At 40.4% G+C, this 21,017-nt stretch overlaps 1 protein-coding gene across 9 annotated transcripts in view; it reads left to right on the top strand.

Moving 5' to 3' along the window:
* MAP7 (microtubule associated protein 7) overlaps nucleotides 1-21,017 on the top strand; it is a 178,779-nt gene that overhangs the window by 45,872 nt on the left and 111,890 nt on the right. The window lies entirely within an intron of this gene.

Raw genomic sequence — 21,017 nt, 5'->3', positions numbered from 1 at the left:
ATATTTTGCACCCAGGAGGATGCAATTCAAAAATTCCATCCTATGTCATTACAGCTGCCTTAGTGAGGTTCCTCATCTAAGCTGTGGAAATAAATGGAAAGGTTAATAAGTACATTTGCCAGAAGATGCAAAATCTTAAACTGATTAAAATCTTGCCTGTGATGTTCTAGATGATGTCAAGCATCTCTTTTCTTTCTTTGGATGCATTGTCATTAACACCTATAATAAATGAGGTTCTTTGATCAAAGTAGAAGCCAAATTCCAGCACATTCATATATTTAGATGTAGTTATACACATGCATTGTATATAAAGAGCTCTGGATTTCAAAAGGCGTGTGTGTGTGTGTGTGTGTGTGTGTGTGTGTGTGTATGTCATATATATTTAAGTATGTATATATTACCATATAGGAACAGCCATTCAAGCCACGTGGCCAGATGCTTCATGGGACTTCTCTGCTCATACAGTTTTGCACCTCCTCCATCACCAGTTCATTCCTTCTTAACTGATGTCTGGGACTCTACCTTTGTTCTCCTTCCAACCCCCAAACATTCTCATCCCGTATCCTTTGCACAGACAAGTACACTGATGTAGATATGGATACTCATGAGCCTGCAGAGGCACACACAGCCTTCTGGGTTTCATTTCATTCTGGAACCAATGTATGTATGATTTTGACCAAAACCAGTGGAAAAGAGAAGGGCATCAATCCTGTAACTGTGTCTCCTTCCATCTCCCTGCCCTCACAGCAGATAGGTCCCAAGGTTCCCAGGTGTATCTGTTGCCCCATGTACAAGCCCTCTTTATTCTCTCCATCTCACTGCCATGCTTATGATGAACTCCGCAGTTCTTGGGTATTTCTCTAAACGGTGGATGGATTTCACTTCAGGATATCAGAATTTAAATATAGAATTCTTTCTTTGTGGTAGAGTATCTTAAGAGGAATTCCCTAAAACTGCTGGAGATATATGTGTGTGTGTGTGTGTGTGTGTGTGTGTGTGTGTATAATCTTTATGTCCATTTTTTTCTGAAGAGAAAGTGTATAGCTTGCACAGATTTCAAAAAGGACACATGACCTAAGAAAAATATAAAATCCCTCACCCTGTGGGATGTCAGTGAAAAAAAAGAAAGGGTGAAAAGATATAGGAGAAAAAATTTATAACCTGTTTTCACTATGTTAGCTACTGGGCTCCCCACTATAAACAGTACAGGGCACGAGTGTAGTAAAAAGGCCGGGAAGAGAAGAAACTTTCGTTAGGAAGAAAAAAACAGTGGTACCGCTAGAGAGTGAATCATGCCAACCAATGCCCAAGAGAAGGAAACAAAAAGAAACAGTGAGCACCTTCCATGTGCCAGAATTTGGGCTGCAGGCTCTAATTTCTCATTTAATCCTCTCCAGTATTTACTGAGGTGATGGGAACCTCTCTGGCTTTGGAACTACTGGGAAGTAGATTCACGTTTGAATTTTGGCTCCTCACTTAACTGTGCGACATGTAGCATGCCCTATAACCTCTGACCTTGTTTTCTGAATCCTAGCATGAGGCTGAGAGTACTTAATAAATTGACGTGAAGGTAGAAGATTATTCATGGAGATTTCAGGTACTCGGTGAATTACCGTATTTCAGAGATGAGAATGTTGACATTGAGGGCAACATTGGTTGCCAGACCAGAAAGGGCCTGGTCCTGGGATAGGTTTCCAAGGGGCCTCTTAGACCAGAAGTTTAGCCCATAGTTTTATAGTCCCTTCCTTCCAGAAAGCAGGTCCTGCCTTCTTACCCGTAGATTCTGACAGCCATTGCCATTGCTATGGAATCCAGGAAGGCTCTGTCCTTCTACAGAGGAAGAAGCTGTGATCCTGGCAACTCAGGTTGAAACTCTGGCCCATGAAAATACTGCGTCTTGCTGGCAGAGAAGGCAGTACTCAGCTTTACGTTATAGGTTAGATTGTGGGTCAGATGGGCTTTAGTGGGTCAGCCTAGGAGCTGAGTTAACATATATACTATTGTTTCTGTGGGGGAACTGTTTTCTAAATTCCAGTGAAATGCCCTATTCATGTTTGGAGACTAGTATATATGAAAATAGATAAGGTCTTCAGGAATCATTCTCAGCCCCCCCCCCCCCAAAAAGCAAAAAAACTAAAGTGACACTCAGAGAAACATAACATTGACAAATACTTAACGCTTTTTCTCGTTGTTTATTGAGTGGTAACTTCATGTAGTTTGGACATCAAACCTGCCCTTCCCATGTATTAGTCACATGACATTATGGAACGAGGGGTGCATGAGAGATACATACTATCTTTCCTTTTACAACAACTCAGCCTCTCTTCTGACCAGAGGTAATCACCAGCTGCTGCTACAAGTGGGCTTAACAGTGCCCAGTGCTCCACCTGCCAAGCCCAAGTCATGAAATGCATCCCATACATTTTCTCTTCCTATGACAGGGAAAAGGCAACTTTTTCGTGAGCCATTAACTTCCTCTTGGCCCCACCTGTGGGGTAGGGAGAGATGGTGGGTCCAGTATGTTTATGTGACAAAAGAAGTGTATCTGTTAACGGTGCATGATTTGCGAATGTAAGCTGTGCCCTGATAGTTTCCAGCGCAAGAAACATTTGAACTATTATAACTGGAGTATTTAAATTATTCCTCCGAATACAACCTCCCTTACAAATTGAGCCCTCTGTGAGCCAGTAGTTTTCACACTGCTTTTTATCTTGAGGGGACTTTGAGAAAATTATTTTAGCTTCCTCAGCAGTCTTTATCTAGTATTTAATTTCTCTTTGTTTTGATATGAATAAATTAAATTCATGGGAAAAATTCCAGACCTGTGATCCTTAAAGACAATCATAGTGTAAACATTGGACAGGTCCCCACACAGATGTTAAGGTATGCATTTTTCTGGGAGGATTCAGAGCTCATGGACTCTTGGAGAAAGCTGTGACACAGTTTGGAAAGCACTTTTGTGGAGTAGGTTAAGGAGTGGACCTCCTAAATAATGTTTTTCTTCCTCTCCTTGAAAGAATCTTGAATTCTCTACATGTTCAAATTTTTAGGGTCTTACAGATTCAGAGAGGTTGGAAGGAGCTGGGTATGTGCAGAGGTTGAGTAACAATGGTAAGTCTAGAGAGCCAATGGAATATTGAGAGCCAAGGAGAACTTTTGCTAGGCCAGTGGCTTTGTTTTTTGATCAGGTTGATGCTTTTATGTAAGAGGTTCTGATGATGATCTTAGCTTTATAAAATGAGCTGTCATGCTTTCTCTCACTTCTCTTTGCTCAAGTGTGTGTGTGTGTGTGTGTGTGTGTGTGTGTGTGTGTGTGTGAGAGAGAGAGAGAGAGAGAGAGAGAGAGAGAGAGAGAGGAGGAGGAGAGGGAGAGAGGGAGAGAGATGACCTTGCGTGATGGTTTCCACAGACACTAGGGCAGTTCTGATCTGGAGATGCTTGAGCTCCGTATTACTGACTCCAGACACCCTCAAGGAAATTTCCTGTCTGCTGACCTGGCAGCATGAAGGGATCAGTCATCTCAAGTTTTATTTCAGAGGCTCACTGTTTGTTTGTTTGCTTGCTTGCTTGCTTTTTAGTGGAAGAAACAATAGGTTTATTTAAACCTGTCCTTTGTTATAATAATGAGAAGCCAAAGGGGTTTTTTTGTTTTGTTTTGTTTTGTTTTTTAACATTTATTTATTTTTGAGACAGACAGAGAGAGAGACAGAGCATGAACGGGGAGGGGCAGAGAGAGGGAGACACAGAATCTGAAACAGGCTCCAGGCTCCGAGCTGTCAGCACAGAGCCCAACGCGGGGCTCGAACCCGGCAAAGGTTTTTTTAAGTTTGATCTTTCTAAAAATTTTTTGACACTTTTATTTAAATTTCAGTTGACATATAATATAATATTAGTTTCAGGAGTAGAGTTTAATGATTCATCACTTATGTATAACACCCAGTACTTGTCACAAGTGCCCTCCTTTAATGCCCATCACCCATTTAGCCCATCCCCTGCCCATCTCCCCTCCAGCAGTCATAGGCCCCCTGTGAAGGATGGAGCCATCTTGTTTCTTGACCACTTATTTCCTAGTTTGTCTGTCTCCTGTCAATATAACTTCTGTGTCATGTAAACAAGGACTCACTAAGGAAGGGCTCCTATGAATTAGCTATAGCCTTAGTGTCCATGAAAACTACCAGAGAGGAGAGTAACTGTTTAAAGATTTTTTTAAATGTTTATTTACTTATTTTTGAGAGAGACAGAGCACAAGTGTGGGAGGGGCATAGAGAGAGGGAGACACAGGATCTGAAGGAGGCTCCAAGCTCTGAGCTGTCAGCACAGAGCCCAGTGCAGGGCTGGAACCCAGGAGCTGTGAGATAGATCGTGACCTGAGCCAAAGTCACTTAACTGAGCCACCCAGCAGCCCTAGGGATTTTTTTTTTAGTTGTGGTAAAATACACAAAGCATAGCATTTTCCATCTTAACCGTTTTAAGTGTATATAGTTCATTGGCATTACATACACTCACACTGTTGTGCAACCATAGGATTTTTTTTTAACAATGGGTTTTTCTGTGCAAAGATCTCTACTGTGCTTAGTCAGAAATTTCTCCCCAGAAAACCATATCTCTTACCCCAAGGACAATATAAGTAAAATGTGTCTGCTAAAATAACTGAGCGTATCAATTCACTTTTTGTAATTAAAAAAGACTCAGTATTACAACTGCCACCAAATCTGTTACTAAATCTGTCAGGATCCTAATTTAGCTTCTGCATATCGCACCCTGTGAATGCAGCCTTTCTTGTGTTAAATCCTCATATTTCCCTCTTCTGTCTCCTAAGTAACAGTCTATTTTGAGGTGGACTGCAAGACTGAAGGCACCCATTATCAGCACGCTTGGTTCTCTAATGATGAACCAAGCCCAATGGATGGATGTTGATTCAGCCCAGTGGATGTTGATTACCTACTGTGCTAATACAAGAGGATATTTTCAGTTAATCTACAACGTCATGGACTTCAATCTCCTAAAAAACAAAAAAAGTGGTCTTATATCTGACGAATAAAAATGGAAGGGTGTTAAGAACTCTAAAGGTATTAATTAGCTCTAACCTGAGCGGTAGGTATACATCTCCATTTTATAGAAATGGTGTCTGAAGCTCAGAGTTTCAGCTCTGTTGCCTTTCTGTAGAATGATGTAGGATACTGGATGGAATCTAGTGTCTTCGTTACACTTATGGGGACAGAAAAACAGGGGTGTGGAGGATGGGGACCCGCATACTTCTGTAGCAAAGCACTAATCCCATATGTTTTAGAGTTTTGAAAAATAATTGAATCATAGTGAGAAAGATATGATAATCTCAGTATCAGTTTTGAATGTTCCATAGAAATAACTTTGCAAAACTTTGAGATAATTATTGCAGAATTGTGGCTTTTAAGATGAAGGTTTTACCAATTAAGAAATCCCTTAGCTCCCCTTATTCAAATGTTTATTTTTAAAGTTGATGATAGAGATTACATTCAGTATGCTTCTTAGCACTATAAAGGATAATAGTGTTCAGCTTTGCATGATTTTATTCAAGAGATTTTTTCAGTCTCTAACAGAATTTTTGGTTCTAGAACATAAGGTCCATGAATTTTACATAACAAAATTATGTAAATGTATGTGTGCTACTTTCTGTCCAGTGGCATTTCTTCCTTCCAGTTAGGCAGACAGGAAGTACTTTATCTGATAGTGGTCTAACTGGCTTTGGTGTAAGCCACTGCCTTTACTCCTATGTGAGAATATTTTGAATGAAAACATCGTTTGACATTTCTTATTCATCTCTTTGGTTTTCAGGAAAATTTCTTAGGTTCATCTAGCAAGATTAAGATACATAATCTTATTTTATTTTATTTTATTTTATTTTATTTTATTTTATTTTATTTTATTTTATTTTTACTTTTGCTGTATTTTATACTTCTTGCATGGAGATAATGTCCTTTATACTATAAATTTGAAATGAGTTCAGTCTGTTTTTCATCTTATATCTTTTCAACCCTACCGATACAGCTGAGTAATCAGAATGAATCCTCCAATTTTCAAATGAAAAAACTCAGAGAAACATAAATACCTTTTTCCAAATTCCCAACGAGAGCTAGTAGAGCGAGGATGATATTCATAGGTACTATAAAATCCTGTGTATGAATTTGCAACAAACCAAGCTTATGTGACAGAAAGTTTCCCTTTTTTCTTCCTGCATCAGAAAATTGGAAGTACATGGTTCCAGGAGTTCAGTAAGATGAAAATGAGCTTTAAATTCAAACCTGCTTAGTATAATCTGGGTAAAGACACTACCTGCAGTTCCTAACCTAGAACTGCTGTGTTTCATATTATTGGATCCAAAAACTAAACGAGGTGATGGCACATGTATTATATTTGCTGTTTGTGGTATATAAATTCCACAAAGTCCTGCATCAGAGCTCTTTGTATGCACTAGCCGTCTCCTATGGGAATATAAACTCATGGACAGGAGAGCAGGACAGAAAAGATGTCTCTTTTCCCCCCAATTTCCCTAGCAACTTAGTTAAATGGTGATAATATTGATCATTAACAATGTAGAAGCTCCCAGTGGGGATTATCGTGTAGAATGAGTACATTTAATAGCATGGTTATTCTGCTGTTTCCCTTTAAAGCCATTCTTTCAGATCAGAATGTGAAACCAAAGCGAGCTAGCCAATCATGTGGTGGGGCGGGGGGGAACTACAGGACCATTATTTTAATGTTTTTGCTTTTTGGTTCTTTTCAGTATTTAGGATTTCCATTCAGTATAACCCGCTAAAAGGATTTCGTTTCATACGATAAAAATGACTTTGGAAAGTAAATAGAGGAGAGTGATATTAAAGCTCTATCTTTATCCTTCAGCTTTGTTCTTGCTTATTGGTGATGCTAACCTTCAAGGGATACACAGGTTGCTCATCTGGTTGTTTTCCTTCATCTGTGCTGTTGTGTAATGGCTGGCCATAGTCTGAAGTAGCTGTCATGATAAACTTAGCGATGCCATTTAGTAGACTGGGCTCAGGCACCACGGGGTGTGAAATCTAGGTCACTACTCATAAGCAGCCTTGTCCTAGGAACAAGAGGCTTGCTGGCTGTCATATGTCTTGCCCAAATGGCTCATCTTGGCACTTGAAATCATTGGCATAAATTGGGTCAGGTATTGAACTATATGAAATTGCCATTTTTGACCGTTCTTTACCTAAAGTGATAATTTCTTGTTATTCCACACAACACTAAATACAATGAATGAAACCTGTTTAAATTTTACACTCTTACACTATAATTTCTAAGCCTTTTCATTAAGTACTATTACCTGTTGAAAACATGTTCAGTAATCTATGAGAATTTATACAGGTAATACCTCTCACTTGAAGCAACATCATTATTAATGGCAAAGATAACCTAGGAGGATAGGGGTGGATTTCTAGAACTTAGGGGAGAATTAAGGTACAACACATCATAAAGTCCTAACGTCGGTAATGCCAGAAGTCTTTGCAGTATGAGATATGCATCAGAAAAAGGAGTGGTTATTGGGAAAAGGGGGGAGGGATGCTTCCGGGTAAGGTGAATATTCCAGAGGGGGAGAGAATGAGGGTCTTGCAGGGCCGGCTGCAGCGGGACAAAAATGGGACCCCAGACCCTTAAAAGCAATGAGATAGGAATATGCCATAGCACCAAAGTCAGCTCACCTTCCAAGCAGCACAGGTATGTGTATGGGAAGAGTGAGGCATGTGAAAGTCTCTGCTTCCCACTTATCCTGAAAGAGTACATTCAGATTCACATCCTAAATGAGCATGCTGTTTGCTGATGCCTGAAGTCATCTATCTGAGGGATGCAGTTTTTGCTTAGCTAATTAAACAAGTAAAATATAAATATCTGAAACAATCCATATCATGTGTGATAACATTGAACTGCAATCAACTCAATAATTAAGGGCGGGGAAAGAAAAGCCCTCATCAGATCATTTGGTAGTTGGATGTGGGGGAATACTCTATCTTAATGATATCATTTAACATGCTTGTATCAGTAAAACAAAAGTGACACACATAATCAGAGTAACTTTTCCCTGGATCTTTCATTTCCCCATATCTAGATTACATCACTAGAATTTCATCTAGCTGTGTAAGAAAATCCCAATGGCGTTTAAGTGGGATGTTCTCGAATCTGCGTAGTTATTTTCTGTTCTTAGCTCCTCATGTTGCTTGTGGCACTTCTGTTTTGGAAGCAGAACCTAATAACTATAGGATTAATAATAACAGCATATGACTGTTGAAGGTTTAATGGCTGGTGTCCTGTACTGTTTTGTGACTTTGCATGTAGATGTAGGAAGATTTGATTACTCCTTACTGGCTCACAAAGCCTTTCCTGTGCCAGCGCATGGTCACAATTCTGTATGGAAGTGGAATTGTATACGTCTGCTGGCTGTCTGTAGTTCACAGGTGTCTTATGGGTCCCTGTGGAAGAGTTGATGCTTCCATGGATTTGGTGTCATATGCTCGCTGTCCTCATTCTTCTGAAGGGCTGTGCTGTTGCCTTGGCAACTCTGACGAGGCAGGCGTTCACAACCGTAATATAGAAAGTAGATTTTAAATCTTCGGATTAGAAACCTACTGGCAGAGGACAGTACTCTCCCTCCCCTAGCTTTTGGTTAAGAACATATCATTTTAGTTGAGCGCAGCCTTTAGTTTTAAATGCTGTTCTTCTGAGGGGCGCCTGGGTGGCTCAGCCGGTTAAGCGGCAGACTTGGGCTCAGGTCATGATCTCGCAGTCCGTAAGTTTGAGCCCTGAGTCGGGCTCTGTGCTGACAGCTCAGAGCCTGGGGCCTGCTTCCGATTCTGTGTCTCCCTCTCTCTCTGCCCCTCCCCCATTCATGCTCTGTCTCTCTCTGTCTCAAAAATAAATAAACATTAAAAAAAAAAAACCTTTAAAAAAAAATAAATGCTGTTCTTATGAAATGTGAAATTCCTGAGATTTTACGTATGGCTAAATACTACGAAGTGCTTTAATCACAGATCAGCTTCTTTATCCTAGTATATATAGCTCTTTAAAAGAATCCTTTAAATTCTTTAGTCTTCTGTTTGTGTTTTAAATTTTTCTTGCCTTTGCAGATGATTCTTCCTTCCCTGTACCCACCATACCCTTTGATTATAATTTTCCTCATAATCTTAAAATCATAGGGTGCTCAGAAAGTTCCACTGGGATGCCTTCACCACTCCTGGTCTGCCTTTGTATTCCCAGCGTGCTGGCAGTTTTTTAAGTTGGTTATCCTAAAGCATTTACATTCATCCATGGTGGAAGCACAGGACGCCATGGGGGTCTGCCTGCAGAATCACCAGGGTAAGAAATCCGATGTTAGAGAGCACTGTAATGACACAGGAATTCTCCAGCATATACTGTTGCCAAGTAAAATGAATAGCATGAAGAGGTAAAGTGAGGTTATAGGCTTAAGCCAGAATGGAAAAGAAAGGGATGGAATCATTATTGTTGGGGATGAAGGAGCAACTGTTAACCAGGTATTTTCTGATTAATAGCAACTTAAACATACCTTTCTCTAGTTGAAGATTTATAAGTTGCTTTTCAGGGTATAAGTGAATTTATACAATTTCTTAACCTCTCAGTACAACAGGGATTGATTACCTCCCTGCCATGAATGGAGGGATGAGATTTCATGAAAAAATACAGTTTACCCTTGGAAGGTAGGGAAATGGCCATAATTTGGAACCATTTCTGATGTTGATGAGGGAAATTAGCACCTACTTGAGGCTCTGGTCCTATTGAAATATAAATTCTAAAAAAAAATTGCAAAAAGAGAGGGTTTTGAAGGTAAGCATGGTCCCTGGGGGGGACGGTCATGACTAAAATTTAAAAATTCCTAACTCTGTAATGCATGTGTTTCCTATAATGTATTCTTTCTCATAGTATATGAGAACTTAATTCAGACATGCCTAGCATGGCACATAGCAAGAACCAATAAATATTTGTGGTTTGGCTGGAAAAGATATTTTCTATTTTATTTATTTATTTATTCATTTATTTAAGAGAGCACATGAGCACAAGCAGGGGAGAGGGGCAGAGGGAGAGAGAGAATTTTAAGCAGTCTTCACACTCAGTGCAGAGCCCAATGCAGGGCTCCACCCCATGACCCCGGGGTTATGACCTGAGCTGAAATCATGAGTAGGAAATTAAACTGACCGAGCCACCCGGGCGCCCCTGTTTTCTGTTTTAAAAGCAAGTAGCATTTCATGTTATTGATAATCTTTTTTTTTAAGCACACCCTATCCATGAAATAAATGTAGAATCATTATTTGTTTCTGCTACATTTGGCGATACAAAAAAAGAAAAAACCTTTCTGAAAAGACTGCCAAAATAGTGTCACCGCCGTCTTCAAACTTGAAAAAGTGGCTAAAAGTGTGAGATGTTAATACTTAGCATATGGGTTTCTTCAGGAATGGAAAATCTTGTACAGGAATGTTACATAGCAGCTACTGGAAACTTCAAAAAGAGATTTTGAAAATGAAATCAGTTATAGAACTTTGCCTTTGGTGAGATATGTTATAATTAGCTCAATATGAACTTAATGTGAAAGTAAATAAAGTGTGAGCTGGCCTTTTCCCATAAGACTTGTCTTTTTTGAGATGTTTTTTGAGGGGGAGGTCTGCTCCCAGAATAAATCGGCCTGCTCACCAGACTCTGAGCAGTCCACGTTAGCATATGGAGTGAGGGCCCGTATCAGTGGTCCAACCTGAAACATCTTTTCTGCTATCACTCACAACTGGAGCACAGAAAATCATGAACAGAGTAGTCTCCAGGCATCTCTTACTAGTTATGGCCTAAATATTTTAAATGTAATGTACATTTTTCTGGTAAGAAAAGTAATAAATATTGTGAGACACTTAAACAGAGAAGGATTAAAGTTGTTTTTAATTCATCTGTGATCTCACCATCTGCACATAGCTACATTAACATTTTGGTATCGATTATCCTGGCCTTTGTAAACGTGTGTGCTGTGTGTGCACGTGTGTGCACGCACACGCACACACTTCTATCATTGCATATGTGGTTTTACGGCCTGTTATCTTGCCACTTAGTGTTAGAAACATTCTTCTAGAACAATTATATCCTCGTTTCGAATTTCTGTCAACTTTATGGGCAAAGAAATGATGGTTTATTGTCTTAATTTGCATTTGTTTGATTACTGGTGATGTTAAACATTTCTTATCTGCTTGTTAGCATTCTTCTGTGAATTGCATGTTTATTGTGACATTTTTCTGTGTGGGTGTTTATCTTCTTTTTATAAATAAAGGATACCTTAATCACATTTTAGAGATCTTCTCCTTTTAGCATTTACAATTTAATACTGTTACGGATTTTTGTTGTTTCAATTTTTGTTGTTTTGAGAACAGCGATTTTGGTAATCCATTTCAGAGAGTTGATTTGGGAGTGCCCGTAGGTGGGTCGGTAAGAGCCACGCTAATATGGTTTCAGAGACCCAAGTGTGACCCATCAAGCATAAACACAAACTGTGAAGACCTGGTCAATCCTAAGGCTTGCACTCTGGGGCACACAGCAGCCTCAAAGCTGGGGCAGGATTAAGCCAGTTCAGATGCATTCAGCCTGCTGCATCTAACTAGGTCAGTCTGCAGTGGCCCTGACAGACTGTGGGGCTATTTTTGTCAGTGTTTCTTCTGCCCACGAAAATTAGAATTGAGAAGAGCTACAGATGCTTCCCATATGGTTGCTATTAGTGAAATTATGTACAGAGGATTTAATGTGAAAAAAGCAAAGTAAGTACACTCAAATTATTTAGAGACCTAGAGGGCTATCCAGGGGACTTGCACTCTCTAACGATGCTTCCGTTCCAGGAAGGCAGCTCCGTGTTGTGTATGGCGACCTCCATCCTGTTCTTGTGAGTCTAGGAAGGAGCCTCTTTTCTGGTGTTCATGATTTTGCTCGTCTCCTAATACAGCACCTCATGAAGGATTTGAATGTAATTTTTTTTTCTTGCCCCCCCCCCCGATTTTCCCTCCCCCCAAAGAGACATCTGGACATTTGCATACTTCTGACCATTTCCCATTGACTAGTGAACCAAGCGATAGCTGCCCCCTTTTTTCCTATATCTGGGAATTAGAGAGTTTCCATTTGCAATCAGCTGGCCTTGTTCTTAGAACGGTTTGTTTAGACATTGTAGGGAGCGGGCTGTGATGGTTTATCACTCTAATTGGTCCATTAGATGTACTTGGTGTTTCACAAGGTTCTAGGGAGTAGAAAAAATGTTCATCTGCAACAGACTTGTGGAGCCTACTAATGGAGTTTCATATCTATTTTTGCCCTCTGTAAAAATGCATTATGGACTCATATTTTAGCGAATTAAAAAAAAACTGTAGTGGGATTGATCATTAAGTCATCAAATTTAGTTACCTTCTCTTAAGGCAATCAGGTGACCTCTAAATTTGATTTCTACTACATTTCCGTTCAGTCTGCTTATCCCAGTACATTGGACCCAGAGAGAATTTACTGCTACATTGTTTTCATTTTATGAGAAGTATCCTGTTGAAACAATAGCATTTAAGTGTCTTTTAAAGAGAATTCTGTAATATAACATAAATATACTATAATGACATTTGTAAAGTGTGTTGCAGATTAATTAATACTGCCATACACATAAAAGTCCTTTTGTCAAGTAAGTTTGGGAGACTCTTACTCCCAAATTTTACTTGCTGTACTATAGGATTCCTCAAAACATTAAACATAATTTTGTGTGTTGTAGTTCCTCACAAGAGGAGACAAGTTCCTCCCATTTTCCCAATGTGTTCACTATCAGAACACCTCTTTTTAGAAAGCATAACTCAGAGCACAGTCTCAATAAATCCTGAGCCATGGTGTAAGCTTTTAAATAAAGACTATCATTATGATTCACAGCTTGAGAAGCATTTAATGTGGTTAAGTTTCTTTATTTCTCAGTATTTATAGGTATACAAATATCTCTGTTCAAGTACACAAAACATGTTTCTTTGTGCCAGGTATTGGTAAAGGAAGCAGAGGAATTTGGTCTACACTTTGATACTTTAGATAAGAAGGATTAAATAAATGCATATGACTCTTGGGGAAGAGAAGGGAAGTGGGGAGAGAGAAATGAGATTCTTTTCTTCAGTTACTAATGACTCAGACCATCATGACATTAGGTAAGTTATTCTAGGGTCCAACTAAAGAAGCTTTGATTCCATTCGAAATCGGGATATTTTACTCTTTAACACGATGATATCTAGTTATTAGTTTACCTTAAGGGGGAAAGTGTGAACCTGTTTCTTTTTGGTTTTGTGTTCAACGACAGTGCCAGTGCCAGATTTTGTAATATGGTTTGAGCTTCCAAGTATGAGGTTCATCCTGGTCCTGGGAGAGCAATGCTGACCTACCAAGGATGGATCTTTAAAGGTTTAGCTTGAGCTGAGAATAAGAATCTCCAGTCAGTTGACGCATGGTGTGGGGAGACTGCTCCCTGAAATTCCCTGAACGTCCTCAGCATCTCCTCTGCTCCACATTGATAGATTCTATTTCCCTTTGCCACCCAGGGCCAACTACTTTCCCTCTCAAGCTGCTCTTTGCTCAGCTTTCATATTTACTTTTGACCATTTTCATTATTTTATTGAAGTATAGTTGACCTGCAATGTTCCTTTAGTTTTGACAACTCTGTTATGTTATGCTATGTTCACTGCAATGTGGATATCATCTGTCACCACACAGCACTGTCACAATACCATTGACTGTATTCCCTCTGTGGTACCTTTCATCCCTGTGATTTATTCCATGACCGGAAGTCTGTACCTCCCACTCCCTTTACCCATTTTGCCCAGCCCCCAGCCCCTCCCCCAGCAACCACCAGTTTGTTCTCTGTATTTATGGGCCTATTTTTGTTTTTTGTTTGTTTTTTTAAATTCCACGTATAAGTGAAATCATATGCTACTGGTCTTTGACTTATCTCATGTAGCATAATACCTTTGAGGTCCCTCTATGTTGTCACAGATGGCAAGATGTCATTCTTTTTTATGGCTAGATAATATTCCATTTTGTGTGTGTGTGTGTGTGTGTATGTATATATATATGTATATAGATATATGTATATATATGTATATATATATGTATATACATATACGTATACATATATCTATATCTATATAGATATATATATCTATATCTCTCTCTATATATAAAACATCTTTATCCATTCATTTGTGGGTGGACACTTAGGTTGCTCTGTATCTTGGGTCTTGTAAATAATGCTGCAGTAAACATAGGGGTGCATATATCTTCTCAAATTAGTGTTTTCATTTTCTTTGAATAAATAACTCAGTAGTGGAATATGTGGATCATACAGAATTTCTGTGATGGAAGCCATCAACAGAATGAAAAGGCAACCTACTGAACGGAAGAAGATATTTGCAAACAATATATCCAATAAGGGGTTAATATCAAAAATAAATTTAAACTTCTGCAACCAAAAAACCAAAATAAATAAACAATCTAATTAAAAAATAGAGGACCTGTTTACAGACATTTTTCCAAAGAAGACCTACAAATGGCCAATAGACACATGAAAAGATGTTCAACATCATTAATCGTCAGGGAAAAGTTACAAAGTCAAAAGTCATTTTTTAAAATATCAATAATGAATAGGGATTCAGTGACCTTGGTTTATTTTATTTTATTTTTTATTCCATATAGTGTCTAACCTACAGAAAAGCTGAAAAGTTACAAGAAATTACAAACAATTCCCATGTTCCCTTCATCCAGATTCCCTAAATGTTAACATTTTGGGAGATTTATTTTTCTTTCCCTCCCAGTCTTTTAAATTACTACATTACAATTATCAAAATTAAGAAATTATAACAGTTAATGCAATACCATTGTCTAATCTACAGACCTTATTCACATTGCACCATTCAGCCCGGTGATGTCCTTTATAGCAAAAGACAGTCCAAAATCATGCACTACATTTAGCTGTTGTGTCTTTTTATTTTTTAATACTTCCTCAGAGCCTGCCTTTGTAGTTCATGATGTTGACGTTTCTGAAGTATTGAGTTACTTTGTAAGACATCTCTCAGTTTGGGTACAGTTGTCTGATGTGTTTCCTCATGATTAAATTGAGGTTATATACTTCGGACAGGAATGCCACAGAAGTGACTTTTTGCCCTCAGTGTATCATTTCAGGAGGCACATTTCGGTTTGTCCCAATCCTAGTGATATTATCCTCTGTCACTCTGTCAACGTGATGTCTGCCAGGTTTCTCCACTATGAAGTTACTAATTTTTGTTAGATAATCAAGTATCCTCCGGGACTATGTAAATATTCTGTTCTTCCTCATATATTCACTCGTTAGTTTCAGTATCAGTGATTCTCATCAGTTAATATGTTAGTTGCCAAGGGGTGCCTGGGTAGCTCAGTCGGTTGAGTGTCCGACTTCGGCTCAGGTCACGATCTCGCAGTTTGGGAGTTCGAGCCCCGCGTCGGGCTCTGTGCTGACAGCTCGGAGCCTGGAGCCTGCTTTGGATTCTGTGTCTCCCTCTCTCTCTGCTCCTCCCCCACTCATGCTCTGTCTCCCTCTCTCCTTCAAAAATAAATTAAGAAAAAAAATGTTAGTTGCCAAATAGTGACTTCCTCTTTCTTTTTCTTTTCTTTTTAGAGAGAGAAAGGGAGAGAATATGAGCAGTAGAGGGAAGGAGGGAGGGACAGGGAGAGGGAGAGGGAGAGGGAGAGAGAGAGAGAGAGAGAGAGAGAGAGAGAGAGAGAGAGAATCTTAAGCAGGCTCCATGTTCAGCACAGAGCCCGATGCAGGGCTCAATCCCACAACCCCAGGATCATGGTGACCGGGGCCGAAATCAAGAGTAGGACAGTTAACCGACTGAGCCACACAGGCACCCCGCAAATAGTGACTTTCTAATTCATTGTTCCATCTACATTTATTAGTTGGCTTTTACTGTAAGGAGATTTTCTTTCTTTCTTAATTGTTTATATCATTGTGAATTCAGGGATATTTAACTCTATGGATTTTAATGCTTTTCTCTACTTATTTTGATGCTCAAATTGATGCTTAGTATCAAAGCCTTAGAACTGTTCGTACCTTTCGGGCATCTGGGTGGCTCAGTTGGTTGACATCCAACTCTTGATTTCAGTTTGGGGTCATGATCCCCGGATCGTGGGATCCAGCCCTGTGTCGGGCTCAGTACTGAGTGTGGAGCCTATTTAAGATTCTTTCTCTCTCCCTCTGCCCCTATCCCCTGCTCATGCATGCTCTCATTCTCTCTACAAACAAACAAACAAACAAAAAGCTGTTCTTATCTTTGACTTAATGATTCCTCTTAAAATCTAATCTACAATTTATGTATAAAAGTATGGCGAGGAATTGGAATAACTTGAATGTGCAAGATGAAAATAACTAAGCATGTTTGAAATATCTACAGGGTTTTTTTTGACATAGAAGTAATTACTAAAATTTTAGAATAAAATGTTATATGGAAAGCAATATATGTAGAATAGTTTAAATTGTGTAAAATCCAGACAAACAAATCACACCTCTACTTACCACGTTGATACAAATTTCACCTTGCGTTACGTCTTCCAAACAGGAAGTGTTCATTCTTTTCCTCAAGCCTGTTTGGTCCTCCATCAGGTCTGTCTCAATAAATGTTCCACCCAATGCCTGGTTCTGCCTTTCTGTCTCCCCCACATCTAATCTATCAGTAAGCGCTGTTGGTACTACCTTCAAAGTATATCCCATCTGCCTTCTATGTCCACCTGCACTACCATTCCTGGTCCAAAAAAACATTTGCTGTCCCCACATTATAACTTCAGTGGCTGCTTCTGCACTGGCCCTTCCGTGTGTGCCACAGCCCCCCCCCCCCCCCCCCCCCCCAGCCAGGCTTTACACAGCAGCCAGAGTGACCTTTTAAAATTATGGATCACATCCTGGCACTCCTCTGCTTAAAACTTTTTCTCTCCCAATGGCTTTTCATTGATTTCATTTTATTTTATTTTTTTTTAATTTTTTTTTTCAACGTTTATTTTATTTTTGGGACAGAGAGAGACAGAGCATGAACGGGAGAGGGGCAGAGAGAGAGGGAGGCACAGAATCGGAAACAGGCTCCAGGCTCTGAGCCATCAGCCCAGAGCCTGACGCGGGGCTCGAACTCCCGGACCGCGAGATCATGACCTGGCTGAAGTCGGACGCTTAACCGACTGCGCCACCCAGGCGCCCCTACATTGATTTTAATGTAAAATCCTTATTACCAGCAACAGTACCTGCTTTTCTTCTTTCTTACCATGGTGTCACCCAGTTGACTTTCTTTTCATTCTCTTCATACTCATTGCTCACTCTGGCCTCAGGACCTTTGCACCTTTATACTAATCCTTCCATCTCTGTCTGAAACACTCTTTTCTTGGCTTTTGGAATGACTGGACCTGTGCTCCTACTTCCTCAGAAAGGCCTTTTCTGACACCCCCCCCCCACACTACCTAACATCTCCTATCCCACCCCCAGTATTTTTTGCATAAGGTGGATCTTATTTATCAATCTATTCTTTCCTGTACCATGTATCTACATCCACTGGATGGAAGAGTCTTGAAGAATGCTTGGCACACAGCAGACACTTGGTAAATGAATGGTCTGGTGAATAAATTGCTACTGTCTCTGAAGTTGCAGTGAAAGGGGCTCTCTCTGTTTCCAACCAAAGATGCAGAAGTTCCACTCTAGGCAAGTGTCCTATATACATTGATAATATTTGTGTAACTCTGTGGGCAGCCTTGTTTACAACATTGGAAAATTGGAAACAATGTAAATATACTACATAAATCATGGTGTTTTCCTATAATTCAGTATTGTGCAACCATTAATAAGGGTGTTTTAGAAACATAGCTGATGAGGAAATAGGTCCAGAACATAAAACATGTTCCAAAATATGATATGAAGATCCCATTTTTTTTTTGTATTCTACACATAAACACACATACTTCAAAAAAATCTACAGGAACAGACACCAAAATATTTACAGTGGTTATGTCTGAATTTTGGGATTGCAGCTTTTGTATGCTCTGTTGTCTAATTTATTAGTTACTATTTATTATCTTTTGAAATCTATACCCTTGCCCCAGCATTGCTAAAAGTGACCCAAATACTGGAGGCCAGGTCGTTGCAATGTGGTAAGCTTCTTGAGCTTCAGCTATGCCCAGAGCCTTTCACAGGGTAGACTTTATGGAGGACGAAGACATTGGCGTCGGCTCTTGAAGTATTTAGAAGATCTGACGGACGACTGAAGAGAGAAACCCCATAGAAAGAAGAGCAACAGTAAAAGCGAGGAAAGAAAAGGAGAGGGAAGGAACTCATGAGGGCAAGTTAAAGAAGTAACACACGCAGTCATTCTGTAAAGGCGGGCCATCTGGGGGAGTGTTGGGACGTGGTTCTTGAAAAGTAGATAGAAATACCTCGCAGTGGCCTTAATCTGGCAACTAAGGTGTTTAAGCAGGGGAACGATGAGCATCTAGAGCTGATTTTTCAGGCAACTGATCTGACAGATCCAAGGAATTGAAGGGGAAAGACTGGCAGTGGTGAGACCGGTCTGGACACTGAAGATGGAGACAGAATGGTGAGGCTGGTTGAGCCAAGGCTGCTTGCCCAATGTGTCGAGTAGGCTGCTAAGCCCGACTCTATTTTTTTTTTTTTTCAACGTTTATTTATTTTTGTGACAAAGAGAGACAGAGCATGAACGGGGGAGGAGCAGAGAGAGAGGGAGACACAGAGTCAGAAACAGGCTCCAGGCTCCGAGCCATCAGCCCAGAGCCCGACGCGGGGCTCGAACTCACAGACGCGAGATCATGACCTGGTTGAAGTCGGACGCTTAACCGACTGCGCCACCCAGGCGCCCCATAGCATTTAAATATTTTTTTTCAATGTTTATTTTTATTTTTGGGACAGAGAGAGACAGAGCATGAACGGGGGAGGGGCAGAGAGAGAGGGAGACACAGAATCGGAAACAGGCTCCAGGCTCTGAGCCATCAGCCCAGAGCCTGACGCGGGGCTCGAACTCACGGACCGCGAGATCGTGACCTGGCTGAAGTCGGACGCTTAACTGACTGCGCCACCCAGGCGCCCCAAGCCCAATTCTATTTAATAGGAGAAAACCCTACACTATTTGAATGCTCTTATTTCCTGGTCACTTGCCACAGGGTCATAAGCCTCTTATAGTCTGGTCATGCATATAAATTAGGTTATAAGGTAAAAATTTGTATTTTGAATATACTTTTGACATTTTTACTTCTCTCCGTCCCCCAACTTCATTATGGCATTACTGGTGCTACTCACTGAGGACAGTATAATGTCTGGGGCTAGTGGGTGGGAGAGAAAAGGCTGAATGATCATGGGCTGGGATATATAAAAAAGGAAACCTCATTGTGGGGGTTTTTAATATATATTTTAATGTTTATTTTGAGAGAGAGAGAGAGAGAGAGAGAGAGAGAGAGAGAGAATACACACAGGGCAGGGAGGGGCAGAGAGAGAGGGAGAGAGACAATCCCACAGGCTCTGCACTGTCAGTACACAGCCCAACACGGGGCTCAATCCCATGAACTATGAGATCATGACCTGAGCCTAAATCAAGAGGCATCAACCAACTGAGCCACCCAGGCGCCCCTCAAATTGTGTTTTTTTAATGTTTTTATTTTTAAATTTTTTTTAACGTTTTATTCATTTTTGAGACAGAGAGAGACAGAGCATGAACGGGGGAGGGGCAGAGAGAGAGGGAGACACAGAATCGGAAACAGGCTCCAGGCTCTGAGCCATCAGCCCAGAGCCTGACGCGGGGCTCGAACTCACGGACTGCGAGATCGTGACCTGAGCCGAAGTCAGCCGCCCAACCGACTGAGCCACCCAGGCGCCCCTAATGTTTTTATTTTTGAGACAGAGAGAGAGAGAGAGAGAGAGAGAGAGAGAGAGAGAGAAACAAGTGGGGGAGGGGCAGAGAGAGAGGGGGACAGAGGATCCAAAGCGGGGTCTGTTCTGACAGCAGCGAGCCTGATGTAGGGCTTGAACTCATGAACCGTGAGATCATGACCTGAGCCAAAGTTAGACACTCAACCACCTGAACCACCCAGGCGCTCAACCACCTGAGCCACCCAGGCGCCCCATCAAATGATGTTTACTTGTTTTTTTTTAAGTGAAAGATGTAAGACGTTTTGTACAAGAGTTTCTTACATACACAGACAATTTTAGTTCCCTGAAACTACTGAGACGTTTCAGGCCCAAGTTCTGAAGGCAAATACCTGAAAATATTACATTGGTTTTGGGTTGAAGAAATAGTTAATGTCCCTTTTGAAACTAGGTCAAGTTTTTTAACTTTATCTTCTGCTCTAACTCAGGACCCCAGCTGTCAGGCTCTCCCAGAAATTTACAACAAAAGATGGAGAGCTCCTCTAATACTTGGTTACAAATCCCTCATGTGGAAGTGGACATTTAAAGCTTTGAGAAGTCATAAAAAACATGTGGAGAGATAGCTCAGCAGAAATTCTTTTCCTTGAAAGAAGCAATTGACCCTTTCTAGCAGCTTTATAGCCCCAGTGATCCAGACTGGGCAACTTGACTTTGCCAAAATGTTTAGTAAGAACTGTTGTTACAAGCATAAAAAATTTAAGTGACTTCCGTGTAATTACCCCTAAACTACTGTGCCTCCTTGCAGGTGCCACAGAAAAGCTGGTTATAGCCTGGGACATGTCTGTAGTGGGACAGGAAGAAGGTTGAGAGGGTTTCATTACTGGTATGATGAAAAGGTATCAATGTAAGATAAAACTATCTCTTATTAGTTTGGTAAAACATAGAGTTTTGGCCATTCCTGTGAAGCATAGAACAGAAAGGAAAATTACTTCTGCAATTTGAGGTCAGCATACAGGACTCCAGGGTTATGTAAATGTGGATTTTAAGAAACAGACAAACATGTTGTGCAATTTTCAAGAACACATTCTTG

The sequence above is a fragment of the Felis catus genome, chromosome B2 (genome assembly GCF_018350175.1).
Source record: "Felis catus isolate Fca126 chromosome B2, F.catus_Fca126_mat1.0, whole genome shotgun sequence".
Classification (NCBI taxonomy): domain Eukaryota; kingdom Metazoa; phylum Chordata; class Mammalia; order Carnivora; family Felidae; genus Felis; species Felis catus.
This window is presented reverse-complemented; position numbering and strand designations above follow the sequence as displayed.